At 36.9% G+C, this 16,469-nt stretch overlaps 1 long non-coding RNA gene across 1 annotated transcript in view; it reads right to left on the bottom strand.

The window, feature by feature from the left end:
- Positions 1 to 16,469, bottom strand: part of LOC116185856 — an 86,944-nt gene that overhangs the window by 15,439 nt on the left and 55,036 nt on the right. Inside the window, exon 2 of the long non-coding RNA XR_004150756.1 lies at positions 14,244 to 14,325. This is a non-coding gene — a long non-coding RNA (uncharacterized LOC116185856). The remainder of the gene's footprint in view (positions 1 to 14,243; positions 14,326 to 16,469) is intronic.

The following is a 16,469-nucleotide window of genomic DNA, read 5'->3' as shown; positions in this document are numbered from 1 at the left end:
CGGTGCCGGGAACTTGGCCGACCGGATACATTGCAATTTCCGGAACAAGGTTTCGGCCGCGGAGCCGTTCTCGGCGTGCGCGCGATTGGAAAGCCACGAACAACGAGCTGTAATTTGCACGTAAATCGACGCGTATTTCCCTGGCAACCGGCCGGCTCCGTCGAAACGGAATTGAAAAAGAGCGTCCCTCGAAAATTTCCATCGAATATCTCGGACACGCGCGCGATGGACGATCTCATCGAATGTTGAGATGATGATCTTGCAAGTTGGAAAAATTAGCGTGCAATTGGCAATTAATAAATAAGAAATTGGCCAAGTGTATTTTATTAGAAGAAAGAGCAAGATCAAATATCCTTCTCTTGTTGTTTATGTGATATTAAATCTTTTAAAATGATTATTGAGAAGAAGAGTGTCACTGTTATATAATTGCAATCCTCTTTTCATTGATGATTTCATTATATACACAAAAATCGTCGAATAGTTTAGACACAGGCGTTTGTTTTCGAGTTTTACTGATTCGAGAGAATCATCTAGAAACGTCGCTAGGTGGCGGAGTGTAGATGGCGCAAGGGAGATCCCCTGTTTCTATGTTTCAATCGGTATATCTGAATTAGATCGAAAACGAGCTCGTTTACGAACTATCAAGAGTATGTTTCTTGCAGATGGCGATAAGAATACGCGATTCGATGGAGGAAGTTGAATAAAATATTGGATCGGGTGAAAATTTGTTGCAGCAGTGTGATCGAAAGTGGAAGTGGGAGTTTGGAGATTCGAAGTGTTTCGCTGTTTTTTTTTTTTTTTTTTTTTTTTATTTAAAATTTAATCGTAGGTTAGAATATAAATGGATAAAGAATTTTATGGTATTGCGAAATTGGCAATTTCAAAATGTTTTATTCTGTTTGAAAAACTTATGTGTTTGAAGATTAAATAAAATATTTCATGGTTGGACGAAGAAAATAAACGATGTTAATAATAATGTTTTATTTTTCGTTTTCGTATATAAAGATTTACACGAAATATCTCTCAATGGATACATGATAAATGTGTTATTTGAAACAAGGATAATACGAAAAATATGCGAATTTTTATCCCTCAATTTGATTCATCATTTGACGAAATAATCTCTTTAGTGTATTTATTCTATGAAGAGGGCGCCGTGTAATAAATTAACGTGTCCTCCTTTTTATTATTCCATTTTTTTTTCATGATACTGCAACGTGTCTGTTATAATATTCTATTTGAAGTTACAAAAAACAAGCTTTAATGATTAAAAGCGACGAGAAACGCGTTAAAAATGGAAACACCCCATGAGCATCAATTTTTTTTTTTTGTGTTTCTACAGGCACTCTACAGAACCTCGCGGAAAAAAATACAAAAAAATTATTGGAAAAAGTATTTAATAATCTACCACATTGCATCTACCTCGCAACTATGTAATGCAAAGTCTATGAAAATGGTGGCTCGTATTTTTTAAAAATAAACATAAAATTCCAATTTAAAGTATACATACTCGTCTACATTTCTAGATTTAATAATCGTTAAACAGATTCAATTAAAACTTTCGAATTATAAGAAAAAAAAAAAAAAAAAAAAATGTAACTCAAACACAAAATACACTACTTAATATCTTCATTGTAGAATTTTCAAACGAACAAAAATTTTCCCATCGTTAAAATTATTTAACATGTACATTTTAGATATATTTTATGAATAAAATAATATTGATATTTGCAAAATTTTTAGAATTCAATATCACGAACGCTAATATTTCACAAAAACCGATAAAATAAATGGGAAAGATGATGAAATATTTCTTTTTTGAATAACAGAACGGGGCAAATATTATTGTTTCACGCGTTCTGCTTTAAGATATACACACAAAAAAAAAAAAAAGATACATAGAATCTCGGTTTCCAGACATATGCTCACGCATGGACGAATACATATACGTATCAGAGTGGCACAGGTATATGTCGACACAGTCGTTCTTCATCATCCGTTACTGGTCTTTTGTCAGAATAAACCTTCCCGTCTCTTTTGAGGCGTTTTTTCCCTAGCTTTTAATGAAAAAGAAGAAAAAAAAAAAAAAGAAAAAAAGAAAGATTTAAGCACAAACGACATTATTTGTGTGATTAAACGTGATTGATATATTTCAACAATGTTTCAAAAATATTATAAATAATTGCTCGTGTATAAAAAAATATTTATACTTTTAATTTTCAATCGATGATATTTTAATTATTGACCGTATAAATTTTCACCAAGATAATTTTCGTGATGATTGAATTCTATCTCCATTCCCAAAAATTACCAAGTCTAAAAGTCTTTCGTTCGATGCAGCATTCTCCTTTGGGCAAAGTATACAAGATGGCCTGGAAGGAACACATTTGAAGCCAAACTCGAGCTACGATTAAATTTACTTAATCAGAAGTGGAAACACTGTCGATGCATATTCAATTCCCCCGCTTGCACAGACTCGCAAGAATCGAGATGAATTCCCCGTTACGAATACCACAGACAGACACACCGTAAGTATACAACTCGAGGCTAATTATATTCCAACCAAGTTACCATCTCTACCAACTTTTTCCAACACGCTCCATTATACGTTTTAAACGTCGAGTCAATTAATCTTCGCCAACTTCATTAGCCCCTGTCCGGAATAATTAAATTCAGCCACGGAATTCTCCGAGTGCCACCGGGGACCCCCTCCCCCCTCCTGGCAGGTCACGCGTAGTTAACCGACAGATAGAATAAACGTGATATTTGGAGCAAACATGGCGGAATTGAAGGATCGAAAAGGATATTTACCCGTCTTTTTTTTTTTTTTTTTTAATCGTCCCTCGATTTTCCAGCTTCAAATTTGCCGTGAAAGTTTCCCCGTAAAATATGACTTCGCTCAATGAATTATATTGAAAGGAGCGAGTTCTCGGAATGTAAAGATTCGATAATTCAGACACTCTGAATAGAAGAGAACGCTCTTTGACTTTTTCAATGAACTCTGTTACAGAGAGTTTAATTTCACTCGAATTCTTAAATTTTCCTATTCAAAAACCTCCATGATTTAAATGTTTTCAATTAACTATAAGTTTGCCAAAACACGCGATTACGCGATATTTCATCGACGATTCCTCTCCACGAAACGAAAATCCTTCAACGTAGCTTTAACGAAAAGAGCTCCTCTCCGATATTATTTCCTTCCTCCTCAAAAACCCTCAAACAAACTAAATCTAATCATTCGATCTCCACAGAAATTTCGTGGAAACTCGTGTCGAATTTCAACCTTGAACCATGGTAAATCTTGGAGGGTTCAGGGTTGTAAAAGCGCGCACGGTTAGGGCCGTGTGCGATTCCGTTCGATCCAATTGGCCGAGGTAGATGGCGCGGCCGAGTTGAGTCATTGGTCGCACGGTCCACGGGCTCTCGTTCACGATTTTCCGTACGGGTTGCTCGCCAAAGCGCTTAATAACGGGGCTTGGATTCGCTGGGACACGTAACGCGGCCTCCACTTCTCCCTCTCTCTCTCCCTCGTTCACCGTGGTTCAACGCATTGTCCGTGGCCCCTGTACATTACCCGATTCGTTCCTGTTCGTTGGAAATAACGCTCCTTTAACCGAACGGCCGATCTCTGGCCCCTTTCGCGCGGCTTTTTATTATTACCCGGTTATTTATCGCGGCCGTTTCCACCGCGAGCGAAGCCCCCATTGTGTTATAGCGACGTCGCTGTCGGCTAAGTTATTTATAATGATTGCCATCCTGCGCGCTCGCGCGCCTACGGCCGCGTTACACGCACGTTACACGCGAGGAGAAAGTGATCGTGTAGGGCTAGTAAGCCGTTGGGAATGGACCACTGATGGAGCACCTGCCATGCGACGAAATGTACAAGTTGGACGGCGTGTAAGGGTTCGGATACACGGGATATTAAATTCCTGGGGGACGTGGCTTCCGGTCGGGAAGCTTGTTGATTGATCCGCGGATTTTCTGGTTTCAGATTCTTTAATTAGGTTGAGAGTGAACTAATTAATGTAGCTAGAATTTTGAATTGAGTTATAAATATTTTTCGTGGACAGATTCAACAGTGATGTTAAAAAGTGATATTGAGTTAGGGTGAAATCGATTAATCAAGTAGTAATAATCAAAGTGTTTATATTATTTTTTTCGTTTTTGGATTAAATATTACGTCATACGCTGCAATCATGCAATGTAGTTCATGGAAACTGGGGAAACGTGAAATGTAAATTTCGTGGATCTATCTCGGGTAAATGAACCGAGAGATAAACGTGAGATAAATACTCGCGACATAAATTAAAGAAAACGGGGAGATAGTGATGTTAAGATTAAAAGTCGTTTACAAACCACGCGAGACGAGGCGAGGCGGGAACTTTAAACGAATATAAAATTGCATTTTAATACAATTCGGCCATCTTGCTTCTTCCCTCTTTTGAACTCGAGTTTATTCAGCCGCTGTTCGTACCACTGGTAATCTAAATTTTAATGTTACTTCGAAGACACCACCACCATTCGACGATCCCCCCTCGTAGGCACAATTGAATCCCAAGAATTAAATCTCAACAACGAGCACACGAGCAATGAAATATTGTTAGTGATTCCTCTCTCGCGATATTCAATTTTGCATTACACTTTTATTCTTCAACATTATATTCCTGTGAACAAATATATCTTTCATCGATCCATTCACGAATTGTCCTTTCCTTTTTTTATTCCATTCTCGATTTCTGAAATAAAATATATTTGCTCAAATTCTTAAACAGCTCATCTTGAGAGATAAAAATTCTCTCGAAGAGAAATTTTTCTCTTCTAGTCGCGAAGGATTAAATTTTAATCGAATCAGAATCGAATTCCCCCCCCTCCCTCTCCATTCACGCTCTTTACTTCTTCTCGATAAAATTAACGTTAATTACGAACGAATGGCAAGAAAGAGTTGTTCCAATTATTATTAATAAAATATATAGGGAAGCGTGTTGTCGAGTACCGTTCTTTCGATACCTGGTAATAAGAAACCCGACGAACCTTGCATTACGTTAAAACGCAAAAAGTATCGAAACCACAGTTATTCCTCGGTTTCCAGTTGAAATTAACGTGCACGCCACTACTACCGTCTTTCGTTACACCTTCAATCAAGAAAAATAAAAAAGACAAAGAGGGAGAAACGTGGCGGAGAGGAAAGCGAAGAGAGAGAGAAAGAGAGAGAGAGAGCCGGTTCAAAGGTGTTTCGATAAAAGCCGTGGCTGTTGCTTCCGGTCCAGAAGCATTTACGAGGTTACAATTACACATGTTTAATCGAAAATGGCCGCGGACAACGGCTCTTAAACTTCGTGTGCGTACGGTAAATTAGGAACGATGAATATTATTTTTGCCAGTTTCAATTTAACCGTTGATCAGAATCGAACCGGTGGTTCACCGGTTAATTCATCCGGATGGCTTAATGCAACTTGGTCCAAGTTGGTCCACGGGTGTAGCCACGTTAATTACACATTTGAGGAATCCGGAAGTAATTCGGATGTAGGTGTAAGTACTTGGCGGTCGTTGGAATGTGAAATATAAGAGAGCTTGTTGTGGAATTATTACAATGTTTGTAACAATAACTCGTGGATAATTTCGATCGTAATTATTTTTCTCTTACAATTTCTTAATATCTATCGTTTCAAAATTTTTTTTACTTTATTTATACGTGGAATTTTTTCAATCTAATGTTCCACTTCTATCATCTTTTTACAATTATTTATCTCGTTAATTCCTGTTATAATCGAGTTCTTTCGTATATCCACTTCATTAACACATAATTTTCGGGATAAAAGCCAGGAATTCAATAATTTTACGCATCGAGATATTTCCAAATATGCATATGCAAATTTTTTTCCCCCGTCGAATCGATACTTGAACCGCGCAATTTGAATACGCAATTATGCGATAAATAAGTTAGTATCGTTCAAATTATATATACCTAAATCTGCACTTTACTTTGGTGCAGATTTCTCGAAACAGTGGATATAATATATAATATAATAATTCCATTATTTCCCGAAGAAATGACGGGTATAATAAATTTTTCATCCCCGGCAATATGGCGAAAGAAAGTTTGATAGAAGGGTCGAGGAATCGCATCTGGAATCCGGGAGACAAATACGACAGATGCTAGGAGCATGCCAAAGTAAGAAGAAACATCAATCAAAAAAGGGCTGCCACGCAAAGATAAACCATCTTCCAATAAAATATAAAAGGGATTTTTATTCGTGTGTTATTCGAAAAATTTCACTGAAAACTTTGACTTGACGAATAAAAAAAAGAATAAATAATTTTACACAGACGTTTTCACGTTCGCACGTTTTCACGTCGCGCGCACAGAGAGAAAAATGGAGCGCATTATCGGAAGTAAAAAGCCAAACTGGAAATCCATCCGGAAGGATGCGTTATCGAGAGATAGGGCGGTGTCCAGGCGTGCCATTTTCCATTTCGGATAAATAGGTCGGAGGGTCGGGTGGATTTTGCAGTTGATCCAACACGACCGATATTCTCGGTCGTAATTATTCCTCGATAAAGGGGATTTAATCGACGATCGCAAAACTCGTCGAAAACCGAGCTAGGCATTCGTTTCCAGAGTCTCTCACGTGATCAACGAGACTCGTGTAAAAACGAGAATTCGTGTGCGATATATAATAATTTCCTTATCAATGGAAAAACATCAGACGACGCATTCCTCAAGATTTCCATCGATTTTTCGATTGTCGAAAGTTTTCGAGTATTCGCAGAATATCATTCTGTTTGAGAGTTTATTTTCAGGATTAATTCCTCAACGATGAAGATCGAGTTTTCGAAATCGAAATTTCTTTTTCTACGAGAATGAAGAAAATTTTTGGTAAAAATTGCGAAACTGTTTTGAGTTTTTTCCAATAATTTTCTTATCCATGGAAAAATATCAGACGATGCTTCCTCGAGATTTCCAAATTTCCATGTTCCTTGTTTCCCATTGATTTTTCGAAAGTTTTCGAATATTCAATTCGCAGAATATCATTCTGTTTGAGAGTTTATCTTTAGGATTAATTCCTCAACGATGAAGATCGAGTTGAAATTTCTTTTTCTATACGAAAAAATTTTTAATAAATATTGTAAAACTGTTTTGAGTTTTTTCCTTCGTTTAATGTTATTTAGAATATTTTTCATATTTTATATTTGCAATTTCCAGTACGCTTATTTTTCCGCAATATTACAAATTTCTTTTTTTTTTAAGCAAAAAATTAATTATCTATGATTTGGATATTTATTAATTCGAAAAATATATAATATAAAAAAAAATGAATTCAATAGAACGAAAGAAACGAATCTATATAATTCATAAAGATCTAAAAAGTTAATCTCATAATAATATCTTATTATTACTAATACTACTTACGTATCAATGGTACTTCTTATCTTCGAAAGATCTCAAATCAAAGAAACTCTTTCTTCACGCCGAATTAATCAAGTCATCGACATTTGCGTTCAATCCATTTTAGAATATTTAAATTCGTGGATCGATAGTCGGCAGAGAACGGTCATCGAACACAGCCACGAATAATTACGTATATTAAAACGTTTTTGCCGCTGGGCTTTGTCGCCTCGCCGAGGATCCCCGGTTAAATAGCGAGATTTCGCCGCTCCGGATTACGCCCTATCATTACGTTAACAGCATCGTTATTAGCCGTTTTAAACCGTGTATATAACATTGTATATGTCATTGTAATCGGAGAGAGGGAGAAGAGGGGAAACGAAAAATGAAAAATACGATGAATTGCTTTTAAGAAATATTTTCATCCATCCGTTCCAATTTAACCCTAACTTGCCTTACTTGGTTTAAGCTCCAATAAATGATAAGAATGTCGGTCACACGTTGAGTAATGATTTTAATAATTCTATCATTTTTTCCAACGTTAACAGAACTTTCACTGTCATCAACAACGCTTGACATCCTCTTTTAATGACATTTTTAAGGCTACCTTTCTAATATTCTAATATTCTTAATATTATTCAAGAAAATATAACCAAATGAAAATTAATAACTGTTCACACGTGTTATTCATGTTTGGCCCGATCATCGTACTATATCTCGCGATATTGTACGTTAAGGGGTTAAAAGATTCAGGGAAACAGGATACGGCGGATGTTTTACGTAGATATGGACTTCCGTCTATCCCTATCTGTTTAAATGAAAAATTAAAGGCTACTCGCAAAGAGGCTCGCTCCATTCTCCATTCCAATACGAGTGGCAATGAAAATTTAATGAAAACGCCACTCGTTGTTGAGCGAAAGAGGACGCAAGTTGGATTACATTTGTTGGAAGAATATTAATTAAAACGAAGAAGTTGGAGAATCATCATGGCTGAACCATTTCATTACCGCTAATGCTGGAGATCGATCGACCCTTCCTCTATCCTTCCTCATCGTGCACGTTATACCGAGACACATTTTCGAGATTAGAATTTTCGTCGGTGCTTCCCTCGATAATGTTGATGTCTTATTGTTAGGCCGAGTCGAGCTAGCCGATACTTCCACCCCGAAGAGAACGAGCGGCTTCGTGCTTTATCACGATGACCCCGATAATACAACCCGTTAGAAGGTGAACAAACGGCTTGCTTGTTATGTTAATCGACTTCTCATCGGCCGCGCAAACCTACCCAACATATGAATGAAGGAAAATGTTGTTATGCAACAAGGATTATAAAGATACGCCCCACTGTGTTATTAAAGGGGGCGGTTTCTGAAAGGTTTACGAGTGTCTCTTTCTTTCGCGATATCAGGGGAGTTATTTATCTCGGGGGGTGTGATTTAAATGTGTTGGGGTTGGTCGAATATCGAGTGTTCTCTATTTCCAATTTCGTAATATTCTTTTCTAAATAATTAGTATCGAAATTATCGAGAAACGAAACGAATGATCGAAACTTTGGATCTCTTGTAATAAGTTTTGCTTTCGATATTTCTTTGATTTTTGAAATGATTTCGAAGTGACGTTTAACTTTTAATAATTTTGGATGTCTTTAAAAATTGGTAAATTTGAATATAGGATTCGGTAGATGTAATTTTTAGGAAACTATTCTTATCTAATTTGTTGTTTCGTATCGGCTTGGAAACAGACAAATCGGTTATCGATTTTACAACCAGCGTTTCGAAATGTTTTTCTGCATTCTGATGCAGAGCGGCTGGAAACAGTTCATTGGAATGCCGAAGAAAGTTCAACACTTTCGAAGCGATTACTCGATACGAAACAGCTTTTATTTTTCTACAGTTCGACGGCCAAGTGTTTGGCGAACAGCGCGAACCGAAATAAACAGCCTACGTGGTTCTGCTTCGTGCCTGAAGAATTTATTCTCCGACTTCTTTTTTCTCCTCCCCGACGTTTTCTTCAAATTTAAATCTCATTTAAAAATTAGTAGATCAGTAAATATTGAAATATCCTTTCTCGATTTAATTCTAATCCTGATCTATATAACTCCGTTTCGACTTAGGGGTTGAAAAGTGTTCTCGTTCTTCTTAAATTGCGCGAAAAACGAGCGAAAAACGACGAACTAACCGCGTCAAGTTTCACCAGAAACCTCACAACGACTCCTCGTCGCGTAACTCCCCTCCAGTTTAAAAATCCATGCAACGACCTTTCAAGAGTGAACTCTCCCCCCATATAGAGTTACGTATCTCCTCCATTATTGAAAATATTCCAGTACTTCTCACTACAAACATTCTCCTCTTCCTTCCTTCAATCGCGAGGTATTGATAATTTTAACAAAACAAAAGAAAACTACCCTCTCCTTCTCCCAAAATTAACAATACCTCGTTACACGCCCACGTGTAATCCTGAAAGGATCAACTAACCCGGCAACTATGCATCACCACGGTTCCGCCAAAATTCGGTAACCACCAAAATCCTATTAGCTCCTCTCTAACATCGGACCAACACCCCCTCCCCCTCCAATGAGTTCGAGTACTCGCATCGATTTCCGGTCCTCCTCGTCAACGACACGATCCTGAATCGAGCCAAAATTCGATGGTGTCGATTTCTGTAAAAATTTCGAGAGAGGGGGTGGTGCGACGACTCCATCCGAGTTGCGTTTTCGGGGGTTGGAAGACGTAAGTACGCGTAAGCACACGAATGGCAGCAGCTGCGCGTGCCTCGAATATTTAAGCCGCTTAAGGGCCCTGCACGAATCCAACGAGGAGGAGGAGGAGGAGGAGGAGGAGGGACGGTCGCGCCCCTGCGACCACCACGAATTGGGTTAAACGGGGTCCATATTTAATCGAGGACCCTTCCTTCCTTCCTTCTAGTTTTCCATGCTGGGAATTCGCTTTTCACGATCACGTTCTCTCCGAACTCTCCTCGCGTGGGATACGGTTTGAATACTACGAGGAAGTAGAGCTTTCTTTTCTATCTTTTTTTCCCTTCTTTGCGAACGAGGAGGAGAGAGTAAAAAAAAATTCTGGTGGTGGATAGATAAATTTGTTCTCGAGCGTTCGATGAAGAATTAACTTGGATCGTGAAAATAATGAAGATTTATTAACGGGGGGATTTATTACGCGAAAGAGGGGGGAATATAAAAATGGAAATTGATGTTTTTCGTGATAATGATAATAATGATAATCGATGCGGATGAAATTAAATGTGTATTATATTTATCGTTGTTAATATGAAATATTTTAGAGTTCGGCTTTCATTTTTTTTTTTTTTTTTTTTTTCAAGTACGGAGATATTAATATTGAAATGGCGTATCTTAAATCAAACAATCGGCTCTCCAAACAAGTGGGCTTATTATCGGGCGAAAAATCTTGCGAACCGGTCAAATTGGTATCCGCCTTGCGCGCGGAAAAAAATTATCATTAAGGAGGGATCGTAATTCAGAGAAATGAAAGGCGTGAAGCGGAGGTATCAATTTCATCATAAATTAATATTCAGCGACACGGGTCCAAACATTTCGATGCCGTGATGGGGCCATGCCGGCTTCGTTATGTAAATTTCATCTTCGGAAGATGTCGGCCCCGATAAATCCTTCCGGGCAAAAAAATCCTCGCGCCGTAACAACTCGTGTTGTTACCTCGAAATAAATATTCTCGATCGACATTGGTCACGAACGAAGTTAAAATTATCTTACTTGCTTTACTTACGTAAAAGAGCTCTTGGAAATGAAATTCAAGAGAGATGAAGATAAATACGTAAAATCGATCTCAAAAAAATTATATCGAATAATATGGAGGAGATTTTAAAATAAAAGGTTTTCTTAAAAATTTTAACAATATTTTAAAATTAAGATTATTGATTGATAGGTATATACGAGATATATAAGTGTCAATAATCTTTTTTTTTTTCGGAAAAATATAATAAATCGATTATATTCGAAATATGATAAATTTTCAATAATTTGAAAAAAAAATTGATCAATAAATAGTATAGATTTTGATAAATTTTGTTTCTTTAAAATTAGTGGAAACGATTTCAACTATATGGAACGAATTAATTCGTGAATTAATTAGAATAGTTAGGTAATTACCGGAAAAGCTTGTGATCTTTTCACAATGGGATTCTTTTGTTGATTTAAAGAGCATTGACAAGTTTATTGGTTAGAAGCTACCCTTTCGTTACTCTTCATTCTCTTAACGAAGATAATGAGATTAAAATTGTAACAAGCGGTCTCTTTGTCTCTTGCTAGAAAAAGAAAAAAAAACGAATGTATACTGATTAACGAAAGAAGAACGATCGCAAAACATTTACACACATAACACGTTCAAACTATTATTTCGAAAGACTCGATTCCATTTCTCTCTTCCTTTTTCAAAAATATTCCATTTTTACTTTAAAGTTATCTGCGATGTACAGAGCTAAAAAAGTTTTTTTTTTTTTTCGTTACAGAGACCCGATAGAAACGGTATTTTTTGGATTTTTAAAAAATTTTTTTTTTTTTTTCGTTACAGAGACCCGATAGAAACGGTATTTTTTGGATTTTTAAAAAATTTTTTTTTTTTTTTCGTTTACAGAACCCCGATACAAACGATATTTTTTGAATTTTTGAAAAATTTTTTTTTTTTTTTTTTTTTATCTCGACCAGTCAGTCATTGTATCCTGGCCAATCCGTTTCGAGAATCGACGGATTTACACGAAAACTTAAGCTTTAATGCGACATGAACGAGTCTTTTCTTGAATACTTTATAGTTTTTAATCCAGATGTATAAACATTGGATAAAAATTCGTTACGTAACAATGGAAACGAAACAGTATTCCACCGACAGGATTTATTTATCGATTGTATGCAATACCACCAATCGTGGGAAAAATATTCTTCTATATTCGAATCGGTAATTTTGTTCTGGGAAACAAAAAAAAAAAAAAAAACTTTTTATTTCGAGTTGCATATTATTGAACGACAAACTTTTTCAATTGTTATAAATATCGATCCCGAAATTTGCAACAAAATTCAGAAGAGAAGAGAAATTTTAGTAGAATGTGGCACGATTGTTACATCGTATTACACGTTTGCTTGTTTCCCTTTGTATATTTCATTTTCTTCTTTATATCAAAATATAATTATTGTAAATTAAAAATGGACAAATTGAATAATTTGTCGAAAATATCGCGAATCGAATTGAAATCGTAAAAATATTTTATGAAATTTCATTTTTGAAATACCAATTTTAACCAAAATGATTGTACCAGCTATTTTGTAAAGTTGTGAATAATATTTCAATTAGAATTTATTTCTTTTACCATTTTGCCGTGATAAAGTTATTATTAAAATTATTATAAATTATATTTACCGATTAAAAAGCATCAAAATATTTTTAATGGTTCATTTTAAAAATTATAAATCGTTACAATAATTTTTCCAAATTAAATCAATACATATTTCTTCTTCGATAAACTAAAAATTTTTCAGGCGAAAAATGTTTGAAATTTGTGAAAATATTTTTTTTTTTTGCGACAACAGGAACAAAATTAAATTGAAAATTCCACGTGAACGTTTTCACTTATTCTCTATGAATAGAGAAAATTATATCATTCTCGAAAATTCTCTTTGAGCTTACAATCGATATTCTCCTTTCTTCTTATTTATCCTCCTTTGAATTCTTTTCAAAAAGTACCTATATTCGAACCTTCGTTTTCCAATAATCCAAAAAACTCGTATTTAATTTTTATCAACTCGTTTCTGATTAATAAAATTCGGATCGATATCCACTTGTCAACAAAATGTTTCGAATTTTCAACCGTGGTATACTCCTCGATGAAAGTCGGCCACGGTTAAAAGCAAAGTTCTCGAACCACCAAGAAGTTAGACTCGAGGAGAGGTTCGTCGAAAGTCACCAAAAATTTCTCAAAATCGCAACTAAATTCGCTGAATCTATCGAGTCACTTGAGAGTTAAATGGTTTATCGATCGATCGATTGAACGAGTTTCTCGTAAGTGCTCGATCAATAAACGTTTAATGAAATAAAGTAGTGATACTCGATGAAAATTGTCAAAAACGAATTTAACAATAATCCGTAGATTTTAAATTTAAAGAATAATATATTTGACATAGATTTTGATTATATATTTAATTTTTCTTTATTTCCTATTCCTTTCGATCGATCTAATAAAACATTCTCAGATATCTTGGATCTCTCGAAATTATTAAGAATAAAAACGCTTGAAGAGATATCGAAGATTTTCGAAAGTAGTAGTAGGCGTTCGATTCAATGATCCCTCTATAAATAAACCCGTTTGATGGAAAGAAAATTTTACGAAAACAATCGGATCCACTTTTCGATCCCTATCGCAAGATAGACGAAACAAATACCACTCTGCAAATAGCGTGGTTACATTAACGATAATATTTATAGAAAAAGTTCCAAGCAAAATTCCACGAATTTTTCTCCCGAACCGAGAGGACCTTTACATTTTCCTCGCTCTCGACACAAAACATCGCGTTTATATCGTAGAATAAATATATTCGCGATGATCGTCGATTCATTACGGAGACAAACTGCCTTGTTTATATATACAAACGGAATCAAAGGCCAGGACGAGTCAACCACCCCTCTAAATCACGCGTGAGTCCAGGTTATTGCATGCAAATAGGTATTGCAGTCGAATAAACATATCCGTAACCAGAGGAGGTCGCGGACGGAATTCCCTGGCGAAATCAAGATATCGGCTCGGAGAGGAAATGCGGAAATTCGAGGCGAGTCGCGTATCGAGTATAGGCAGAATCGATCTAGAGGAAGTGGGCTACCTTTTGGGAGAGTGTCGTCCAATCGAAATGGTTCACTTTGATGAGGCTGTTTACAAGTTTGCTTGTAATTTGGCCGGTTTACCTGTAACAGACGAGAGGAGGAAATTGATTATTGATCGATGATTAATCTCGGTCAAAGGTCGCTTTAAAAAAAGAAAGATAAAAATATCACTGATCGTTTAGCTTTTCACACTTGGTGGTAATTGTGAATCATTTTTAAGAGAGTATTTTATCTATTCCTTCTGCACGAGTTTGAAAAAAGTGTCATATTTTTGCAAATACGTATATAATTATTATTAATTTTAATTCTGTTTTCGTATTGGAAAAATAATGTATTATTTAATAATTATGAATAATTTTTAAGAGAATATTTTATCTATTCCTTTCGCATGAGTTTGATTTTTATGGTTTGAAAAAAGTGTCATATTTGCAAATAAACGTAAAATTTAATAAAAAAATTTTCAAAAACTTTCTTTCCGTTCAAATTTCTTAATTTCCAAATACTTTTCATCCCTAAATATTAATACCCCAACCTCGTAAATACCATCTAATAAATTAAACTTAAAATCCATTCTCTGCATTCTCAAAAATATCATCCAAAGAATCCTCCCTCTCCGTTCAAATTCCCTAATTTACCCACACGAGATGTCCCTCGTCAGCTCGATCCGTCCCAAAGACGTTTACCCTCCCGTCCAAAGGGAAGAAATATCATTAAAATCCTATTTCACGCGCACGCAGCCTAATCTAATCCGTTCCAGCCAGTTGGAAACTCGGATACCACGGAAATGGTGTTCGCATTAAAACAGGGAAAACAGGCGGCGTCGCGTGAATTCTGAATAGACACCACGCCTCTCTCCGTCGAGCCACCACTCGTTGCCGTCGACGGAACCACAAGTTATCTTGGAAATATGGGGTGTTCTCGTCTCTCCTCCACTGTAACAGGAATTGTTTATCGTGGTCCCTTTTGTTCGATGTTTCGCACAATACGCGATCCACGTCTCCCTCGCCGTGTTTCCACACGCCATCAATATCCCTCCTCCCCTCCTCCTGCCGCCGAACGCGGCGGCCGTTTTACACGTCGCGACGTCACGGAACGCGCGACATTCACCGGGACAATCGGGGACCCAAAGCAAAAGGAAACGGAACGGCGCGCTTTCGAATTAAATTATTTTCACTTTCGTACCCGCAGCGCCAGCCTTTTTGTCCCGGCAAACGGTATTCATCGGGATGCAGTTGCTATGGGGAGGGTTGGTTTCCGGCCACGCTCGGCCGTGTATCCCTCTCTCTCTCTCTCTCTACGACTGAGAAAGAGGCAATGGAAGAGACGGGGAAGATCGAGAAGAGAAGTTTTCGTTCGAGGTGGCGTGAATCGGCCTTTCAGGTGTCGCTGCCCTTTACCGTTTCGTCTCGAGCTGCCTTTGATATTTTCATATTTTGAAATTATCACGTACAGCTTTTTCTTTTCTAAATTATTCAAAGAATCTGTCGATGAAAAGTTTCAACGTTGACAAGAAACTCGAAGCAACGATGATATTTTATTTTGCAATTAATAAGTTGAAAGTATAACAATCCTTTTATAAATGTCTTTGAGCGAAGAGTTAGTATCTTATTTAAGAGTATAATGCATAACGTGATATATTTGACGTAATTCTATAATAATTAAAATAATTGAGCTCACATTAAAGAATCTCTCAATTTGTTGATCACATACCTTATGCGTGTAATAACAGCGATAAACTGTTTTCTGTACGATATATGAAAAATAAAGATTTTGTGTAAAAAATATTCGAATCTATTCCCTCGTCTCTGATAATAAACTCGCAAAATTTCTCCTCCTTCCCCTTCGTTCAATTCCCAAGAAACCAGCAATCTGTTCAAAGAGCGGGACGCGCGTTCGAAACAGGATCACGAGGCGACTTTGCATACGCCGCCATTTCCATTCCCCGCCACGAATATGTCGCGTTCGTCGATCCGTTTATATCCGGCGCGCGGAACAAAATCTCGGCCTGAACATACATCTTTGTCTCAGTTGGTTGGCGCGTTCATTGTTCGCCCGCCCCTCAATTCATCGGGTACGTAGTAGTAGCTCATAATCCGCGGCGGGCTACCGTAAGCCGCGTCGTGCGTTTCAACGTCGCGGCCTCGCGTTTTGTCCCGCGCTTTGACACGCGTGCACCGGTTCGTCGTGCATTATTCGCGCGTTTCGACGGAAACGGTTTACAACGC

The sequence above is a fragment of the Apis dorsata genome, unplaced genomic scaffold (assembly GCF_000469605.1).
Source record: "Apis dorsata unplaced genomic scaffold, Apis dorsata 1.3 scaffold_305, whole genome shotgun sequence".
In the NCBI taxonomy this organism is placed as follows: domain Eukaryota; kingdom Metazoa; phylum Arthropoda; class Insecta; order Hymenoptera; family Apidae; genus Apis; species Apis dorsata.
This window is presented reverse-complemented; position numbering and strand designations above follow the sequence as displayed.